Source organism: Martes martes (genome assembly GCF_963455335.1).
Source record: "Martes martes genome assembly, chromosome: 3".
Taxonomy (NCBI): domain Eukaryota; kingdom Metazoa; phylum Chordata; class Mammalia; order Carnivora; family Mustelidae; genus Martes; species Martes martes.
The window spans coordinates 148,000,574-148,009,325 of NC_137890.1; the positions used below are offsets into that span (position 1 = coordinate 148,000,574).

The 8,752-nt window shown below is 37.8% G+C and overlaps 1 pseudogene across 1 annotated transcript; it reads left to right on the forward strand.

Moving 5' to 3' along the window:
* The first annotated feature begins 442 nt into the window (after positions 1–442).
* LOC308340072 (peptidyl-prolyl cis-trans isomerase A-like) lies at positions 443–934 on the forward strand (annotated as a pseudogene). Its single transcript has one exon. The product of its transcript is annotated as a peptidyl-prolyl cis-trans isomerase A-like (transcript).
* The last annotated feature ends 7,818 nt before the right edge of the window (positions 935–8,752 follow it).

The window sequence follows — 8,752 nt, forward strand, 5'->3', positions numbered from 1 at the left end:
GTGGAATAATTAGATATGTATATGCCAAAAAAATTGTTTCAACATATATATCATACTATATCCAAAATTTAACTCAAAATGGGTCATAAACATAAGTTTGAAATTAAAAACTATAAAACTTCTGGAAGAAAACATAGTAGGAAATCCTTATAGATTTTAATTAAGCAAAGATTTCCTAGATAATGCTGGAAGCATTATCCATAAAAGAACAAATTGATAAATTAGACTTCATAGAATTAAAAACTTGTGCTCTTTAAACACCTTACTCAGAAAATGAAAAGAGAAACCAAAGATGGAGAGCAAATACTTATAATCATATGCCTGATAAAAGATTTATATTTAGAATACATAAAAATGCCTCTAAAATAAAAACACCAATTTAAAGAGATACATGTGTGTCTTGCAGACACTGCCAACCCAGAGCCACCCTCACTACCCAGCTATGGTCAACCTTACTGTGCTCTTTGACATGGCCATGGTCAGAGAGCCCTTGGACCATGTCTCCTTCGAGCTGTTTGCAGACAAAGTTCCAAAGACAGCAGAGAACTCTTGAGCTCTGAGCACTAGGGAGAAAGGATTTGTTTCTAAAAGTTCCTGCTTTCACAGGATTATTCCAGGATTTATGTGCCAGCGTGGTGACTTCACACACCATCATGGCACTGGTGACAAGTCCATCTGTGGGGAGAAGTGATGATGAGAATTTCATCCTGAAGCACATGGGTCCTAGCATCTTGTCCACGGCTAGTGCTGGACCCCACACAAACAGTTCCCAGTTTTTCTTCTGTGCTGCCAAGACCGACTGGGTGGATGGCAAGCAGGTAGTCTTCAGCAAGGTCAAAGAGGGCATGAAGACTGAGGAAACATGGAACGCATTGGCTCCAGGAATGGCAAGACCAGCAAGAAGATCACCATTGCTGACTGTGGACAAATCTAATAAATCTGGCTTGTGTTTTATCTTAGCTACCAGACCATTCCTTCTGTAGCTCAGGAGAGCACCGTCTACCCCCATCTGTCAGCAATACTCCAGAATTTTTATGATCTCGCTATGGTTCTGCAGGCTCCATGGTTCCTTATCCCCAGGTCTAGCTGGATTGCAGAGTTCAGTTTATGATGATGAAGTAAAACCTAAACCACAAAAATAAATAAATAAATAAATAAATAAATAAATAAAGGGATACATGCACCCTTATGTTTATTGTAGAATTATTTACAACAACCAAACTAGAGAAGTAGCTCAGGTGACCCCTGGTAGATGAACAGATAAAGAAGATGTAACATATACATATAGAAAGAATATTACTCAGCTATAATTAAGAATGAAATCTTGCTATTTGCAGCAATGTGGATGGAGCTAGAGGGTCTAATGCTAAGTGAAATACGTCAGTCAGAGAAAGACAAATGCCATATGATTTCACCCAAATGTGGCACTTAAGAAACAAAACATGGGTGAAATAGTTGATGGGCATTAAGAGTAAACTTACCTTGATTTCTAAAAAAATGAAATGATGAAAACAATAAAATAAAAATAGAAAACCTCCCAAAACTCAGCAATAATAAATTAATGTCTTCCCCCCATTTTGTGAAGTATTCTTCTAATATTATCATGTATCTTTTATTTTCTTAATGTTTTTCTTGAACAAGGGTATTTTGAGGTTTTTACAGGATAGTTAAAATTCATTTTCATAACATGTGATAGTGATTTTTTTAAACATACAGGTTTTAATTCCATTCAATAATGAATGAAGGCTAAATCCTAACTTGATACTGACTAGCTTGATACTATGTGGAAAGATATCTTAAACTGTCAGTCATTCACGATTTTCAAGTATACAAGTTGTTCTACATCATAAATTGACTATACTTGGAAAAGCTGCCCATACCTCTGATCCTAGCTTTGTAACCCCAGTAAACTTCTGTTTGGTGATGTAACTGGTGTGAAGGACAAGGAAAGAGGACTAGAGAAATGCCCTGGGGACACTCTGAGCACAAGTCAGAAATGAAAATACTTTTCGGCCAGTGGGACCTTAACGATGACTTGTAGTCTACCCTGGGGAAATTGAATCGGAAGGTACCTGAGTGAGCTGGCACACGACAAGGAAAAACTAGGAACTACAGGCGGGTAGAAACATCGCGAAAGACTACGCATCTAAGATGCCAAATTCCGCAGATGGCTAGCTCTTCTACTAATGCCCCAGTGATACTGCACATAGCATTGGGCAGGGTGGTACCCCAAATTTCAAAGCCCAGTCCTCCTATGAAGAGTAGGATTGTTCCCCAAACATACCAGGGACAATCAATCTATTGTCTTTACATGCCTGTCTCACTCAGTTTGTAGAGTTGTTGGAAGTTCGGCAACTGTTGGAATATGATGAATTTGTCTCTTTTTTGCTTGCTCTCCTTTCTCTCTTCTCTCACAGGATAACTTTGAGATGTCAGAGTTAGGGCAGGAAGCCTCACTGTCCTGCACAGATGTGCTCCTCACAGTCCCGAGGGGACTTAACCCTATCACAAGTTTGAAAGTTATTTGAGTAATATATAGGAAATTAATAAAATCAATGGTGATTGACCCAGAGAAACTAATTTCTTCTAGCTGCAATTATAATCAAAACCAGTTGTCTTCAGATTTTTGTTGAAGTATTTCCTAATAAGAGTTATGAAAAAAAAAAGACACATGAAAACCATCACATATTTTAGGTAGCCATAACATTTTTATCTAAATTTAAGTAGTGGAAAAAAATGTAATTTCTCTTGTATTGTAAACAAGGGCATCTTAAAAGAAAAACATTAATTACCCTTAGAAATGTATCCAAAGACCAAAATATCTTAGTGAATTGATAGCCACTCTCACCTGTTTTAAAACTAAATGAATGTTCCTGGGGCACCGGGGTGGCTCAGGTTAGGTGAATGACTTGGTTTTGGGTCTGGTCATGATCTCATGGGTCCTGAGCTTGAGTGCTGTGAGTGGGCTCCTGCTCAGCAGGGAGTCTGCTTGAAGATTCTCTCCCTCTGTTCCTCCCCCACCCATGCGTGCATGTGAGTGCGCACACACATGTACGTTCTCTCTCTCTCTCAGATAAATAAATACATCTTAAAAAAAAAAACAAAAAACACCAAGTCCCTATATGAATGCTCCTGCTTTAACTGTGTGAAATTATACCTTGTTTTATTTTTCTTTGACCTGATATTTTTATTTTACTTGTTCTCAATATCCTATCCTAACATATTCATGTTTGAAAGTTTTTATTCATAATTTTATGATATGTATATGCTGTAACATTTCCATACATGAAATTTTCTGGAACCACAGGTCATAATTGTTAATTTTTTCCTGGATTGAGTTATTAAATTATTACTGAGTTATTATTGTTACTAGTTATTATTATTAAACTTAGTAATATTGATCAAAACAACATAGCTATAAATGAAATATTGAACAGATGATTAATAATCACAAAGAGAAAATTTTCATTGAAAGAAAGCCCTTAGTAAGAAGGAATGGGTCTTATTTTTCAATGTGTTCATGGATCCATGAGTAAAAATTAGATATGCTAGAGTAAGACAAGTTTCTGTCTTAATACTCTTCTTCTTTTGTTTAAATAAGCATAAACACTAAGAAACTGTATTCATGTAAATAGGTAGATAAAGATGGAAAGAATTTTTTATTTTTTATTATTTTTTTTAATAGAAAGAGAGTGTGCCTGTGCAAGTGTGGGGGTGTTTGGGGGGGGTACAGCAGGGGTAGAGGGAGAGGGGGAGAGAGAATTCTAACCAGGCTCCATGGCTGGCATGGAGCCCAAAGCGGGGCTTGATCTAATGACCCTGAGATCATGACCTGAGCCGAAATCAAGAGTCAGAAGCTTAACAAATTGAGCTATCCAGGCACCCCAGAAGGAATTTTTTAATAGTAATTTCACTCAGTTCTCTGAATTTTTTCCTGTTGGGGAAAGTTATGCATTTTTTGTTTGTTTGTTTGTTTGTAAGATGGAAGGAGAGCAATGGCAAAAGGAGAGGTGGGAAAGTGGAACCACGGGTGAATTCTCAGTTGGATTATTTTATTAATTGGGAAAGAAAAACAGAAATTGAGGATCTAGAAATTTGATCCCATTAAACTACCTAGTGCCCTGAACCATTGGAAAAGTTTTCAGGTATCTCTAGATGTACACACATATGAGTTTGAGTATTGTTTGTCTACACCAGGGCATCTCAAATGTGGTCCCACACTAGTTACATAAACATCACTTGAGAATTGGTTAGAAACACTAATTCTTAGGACCCACGTTAGAATCAGGCACTGACGTCTGCTCAGCTAAGATCAGGAAACTACTGTAATCAAACAAGCATTAGATTCCTCTGCTCCTCAAGTAAATAGCTTGGAGAAAAGGGCACAAAGAATTTAACCCTTTTAAGAATCTCCATTCTCCTTGCTCTCTCAAATGGGGAGAGCCTCTCCCTTACCGTGTATGTGCATTCCCACCAAATGCCTTGGAGTGTGGGATTATTTGGGATCAAGCTGACAAACAGACAGAGAACCCAAAGTTAAATGTAGTCCCAAAGGTCATTTTCAGATAAAATGTCTATCTTCCCGCATAAAAGTTGCAAGTCTCCAAAGGCAGGGACAAAGTCTTTATTTATACTGCAAGGGCACAAAGCTATTTGTTAAATTTAAATGGTGGTATTTAGACGTAATGGAAGAAGTGATACATTTGGCATCTAAACAGTTGTCAATGAATTAATGCTTTTAGGTCAGTTTTGCCAAGACCATGAAAGGGGACTCAATGCAATAACAAACCCACCAGGATAAGGAAATACGGCACTGAAGCAGTGCCGTATGAACAAGGAGCAATTGTTGTCACTCACTCAGGACCACAGAGACTACCAGTTTTGGAAAATACTTCAACATTCTATGTCCGTCTGTTTCCTAATCCATTTACTATATACCTAGCCCATTTCTGCTTTCTGTGGTTTTTATTCCATAAACAAAAGTGATTTTTTGTTTTTTAATATAAAATCATGAAAGTGGTTGTGATTATACGCTGTTCAAGTCCTCACTCCCCCTGCTGCTACGTCAGCACATCTGATCTCAGCTGACACCCTCAGTCTTCACGTGATGCCCAAAAGGTTTATGCCTCCTGCCCAAGATCGCGTAAGACATCGGTTGAGTTGGATGTGATCAAGCCTTCCCATTAAGTGCTTTACTGGCCACAGCACACTGCTGTAAGATTCTCTAGAAGAAATCCCTACTTTGTACTGGGAAACTCAACGGACTGCGGTATCAGGATTCTAGCAACAACATGACCATGCAACATCACACATGTTGGGTAGGCCATTTTATGTCACTAAATCTTGCCCCAAACCCTATTTGGCTCTAAAATTTTATGATGTCTGTCAACTTCAAGACATTTTTTTCTGATGAAATTGAAGTTCAGAAATTTACTACGATATTTGTGATTTGTTTATGACTTCTATTATCTCCCATACCCGTCCCTACTCTGTTTCATTTGACTTGGCTAATAAACCTTTTATTGTTCTGCCCCTGGGGTTCATAGAGTCTTTTGTGGATGTTTTAGAGTTTAGGCTTTGAATAAACAAAGGAAAATAAATTCTCATAAGAAAGCTTTTCCTTATTTCGTATAAAAAACAAAATTAGAATTTATATTTTATTATTGAACAAGAATATTATGAAGAGTTGGAAACCATTCAGCTATAAAAAGACTTTTCTTGGAGGTTATCTTTTCTTCTGCAGAGCATACTCCGGTACCGTTGTTCACTGCTTGACTTGAACGACCTGATCAGGGCACAGTAACTCCTGCAGCAAGCTCCTCTCTCACCTTCTTTAACAGCTTCCAGATCGTATACACACACATACACAAAGGATATTTGATCCCCAAGGAATCCACTTCCCACTCTGCCAGTCACACATGATTTTTCTCCAAGATATGCTATGGAATGATGAGGGGAGAAAAATCCTCTTTCCATTGGTGGGGGGTGGGAGGTAAGGTTCTGGAGTTCTTTAGAAATGGTTGTGCTGGAGGTCTAATAACTCCTTTGAAGGACCAAGTCTCTGCATTTTTTTGTCATTGTGTTCTCATCTATGCTATTTTCTGCAGTAATTTACTTGTCAGAAAGATCACAGGAAACTAGTAATTTACTTTGTGCACAAAGCATTGTGTGGCTGTGGCTGCATTTTCTCACAGGGCTGAAATCTTTCATTTGTCTAAATGGAATGATGGATGAGCAGATTTCACCACTTGGCATGCCCAGGCTGCTATTTGTCCATGCCTCTCATGCCTTCATGGCATGGCCCCTCTGGCTAAGACACCCCTAAAAATCAGGGCCACAGGATCTACTAGAAAGGCTTTTAAATGAGGATCTGCGAGATAGGTTCATAATCACTGGAAACCAATCCCTGTACCTGGACGTATTTACGTTGTTCAGTGTATCATACTCTTATTATATAAGAGCTAGATAAAATCCCTTGTTTTACTTATGCAAGAAAGTTGAACACACCGAACATCTCACAGCTGTCCATCATGAGGCAAGACAGAAAATGCATCGCCTGTGGTTGACCCCACTCCCTTTCCCAGCCAAAGGAAAACAAGCTTCTACATCTGCTCATTACTATTGGATTTAGTTCATAAGGGTGTTTTCACACAGTACACCTTTTAAGCCCAAACTGTATACTGAATTGAACAAAAACAGGATTAACCTCTTCATAATTTTCCCAGGCTTCATTCCTATCCACCCATTTCACATAAATGACAATAACCGAAATGAAAAGTTTAAAATTTAATAAGAAGGTTTCACTTGAGATAATCATAGAGATTCTGGTAGGATTTCAGAACCCGCTTTATTATCAGAACTAGTTTGGAGTTTTGATTTCAGTTTTGCTAGGCAATTTACAGTCTGAGTACATGGTCCACGATCTCTTTTGTCAAGGATGGGAGGAAATGTTAAAGTCAAGGAGGTTTCCCATATGCGAATGTCAAGCCCTCAGGGTCACCCCTGTCAAGGAACTGGGAGCAAAAGGTGAAGTCTTTAATTTGACAAAGAGTGTCTACAAAAACCTAGAGCAAAGATCATATGTAATGTTGAAATATTGAAAGTTTTCCTGCGGGAGTTGTGGGTGGTGGAAATTTTGTCAAACAGAACTCCTCCCCTCCCTTTGCAATAACCACACACTTCCTTTCCAGGAGGCAAATTCAACAAAGATATATGAAGCATCGACTCCACGCTTCAACATTAAAGGTACAAAGATAAATAAGACATGGGGCTTGCCCTGGGAGAGCTGATATGTTATTGGATAAGGCGGATAGACTCAAACTGACTAATACATTGTGCTAAGTGTGTACCAGCAAAGTGAGAGTACTCACAAAGTACTGTGAGGCCAAAACCTCTCAAAACATGTATTACAAAAAAAACCCCCAAACCAGAAAACAACAACAACAAAAATGCATTACACATACTCGAGTGTGCATGTGTGTATATATATATGCATATATATACACAAATATGTATATATGTACACAATAATTTAATAAAAATTATTATATAATATAATATATATTGTATAATATATTTATATAATATATAACATAGAAAATAAACTATAAAATATATAATATATAAAATCAATACAATAATTATTATAATTATTAAACAATAATTAATAATAATTCAATAATTAATATAATAATTTAATCATAATTAATAATAATTTAATAAGTAATATAATAATTTAATAATGAAAATTCATATTTATATATATAAATGTTTATGTAAAGAGCTTGGGAAATAATGGGTCTAGTGCACAGGGTTTCTGAGTAATATTCATTCGTTCATTCATTCACGTATTCACTCATTTCAAATATTTATTGGGTTTTACTCTATGCCAGGCATTATGCTAGGTCCTGGGACTTCAAAGATCATTTTGAATTGGGTCCTTTTGTCAAGGAGCTGAGTGCTGAATATTAGAAAGTAGGCTGAAAGGCCTTGGATGATACGTAGAAAGGAGCCATGGAGATTTGGTTGCTTTTGTTTTGTAACAGGAGAATAAATGCTATAAGAATTTTGGTATGACTGCTGTAAGGGATAAGCAACCATCTGTCTAGATGATAAGGGCTTGAATGAGGGTAGACAAATTAGATCCGGAGGGAAGGCATTTTTTACAATAAAATAGGAAGGAAATAGGACACAGTTGAAGACTTCTTAACAGCAACCAAGAAAAATTGACACTGGCTATGTAAGAAGAAAAGATGTTATTGGCAGGATTTTATCAGATGAGTCTGGATCACCCTTGTGAAGATCTAGAATCAGATTCAGAAAATGTGCAGCAAAGGTACGTCCGGTCCAAGGGTAGGGAGGATCTCCTCCATTTTTAGAAGGAAAAATATATCCCAAATGCAGGGGCACTACTATTGCTCCTTGGTATGACGCCCTCTGAACTTGCTCCCCTGAGTCCGCCTCCTGGTTCTGACTGCATTCAACTTAGTAGGACACAGAATTCTGGGTGCCGCACCTGAGTGTACAGGGAGAGGGGAGGGAAATATGGGCCGATAGCTCTGGTGGGTTTTTCCCAACTCCAACGGGAGGTTTGGACATTGCATGGCCGCCTGATGACAACTGTTTATTCTAAGAATAAAGTCTTTATCATCAGGACTTCAAGGGATCTAGATTTATTGACTTATCAACAGAGCCGATGATGATGCCACAGCTGTCAATGGGACACCAAACCGAAAGGAATGCAACCGTGAGT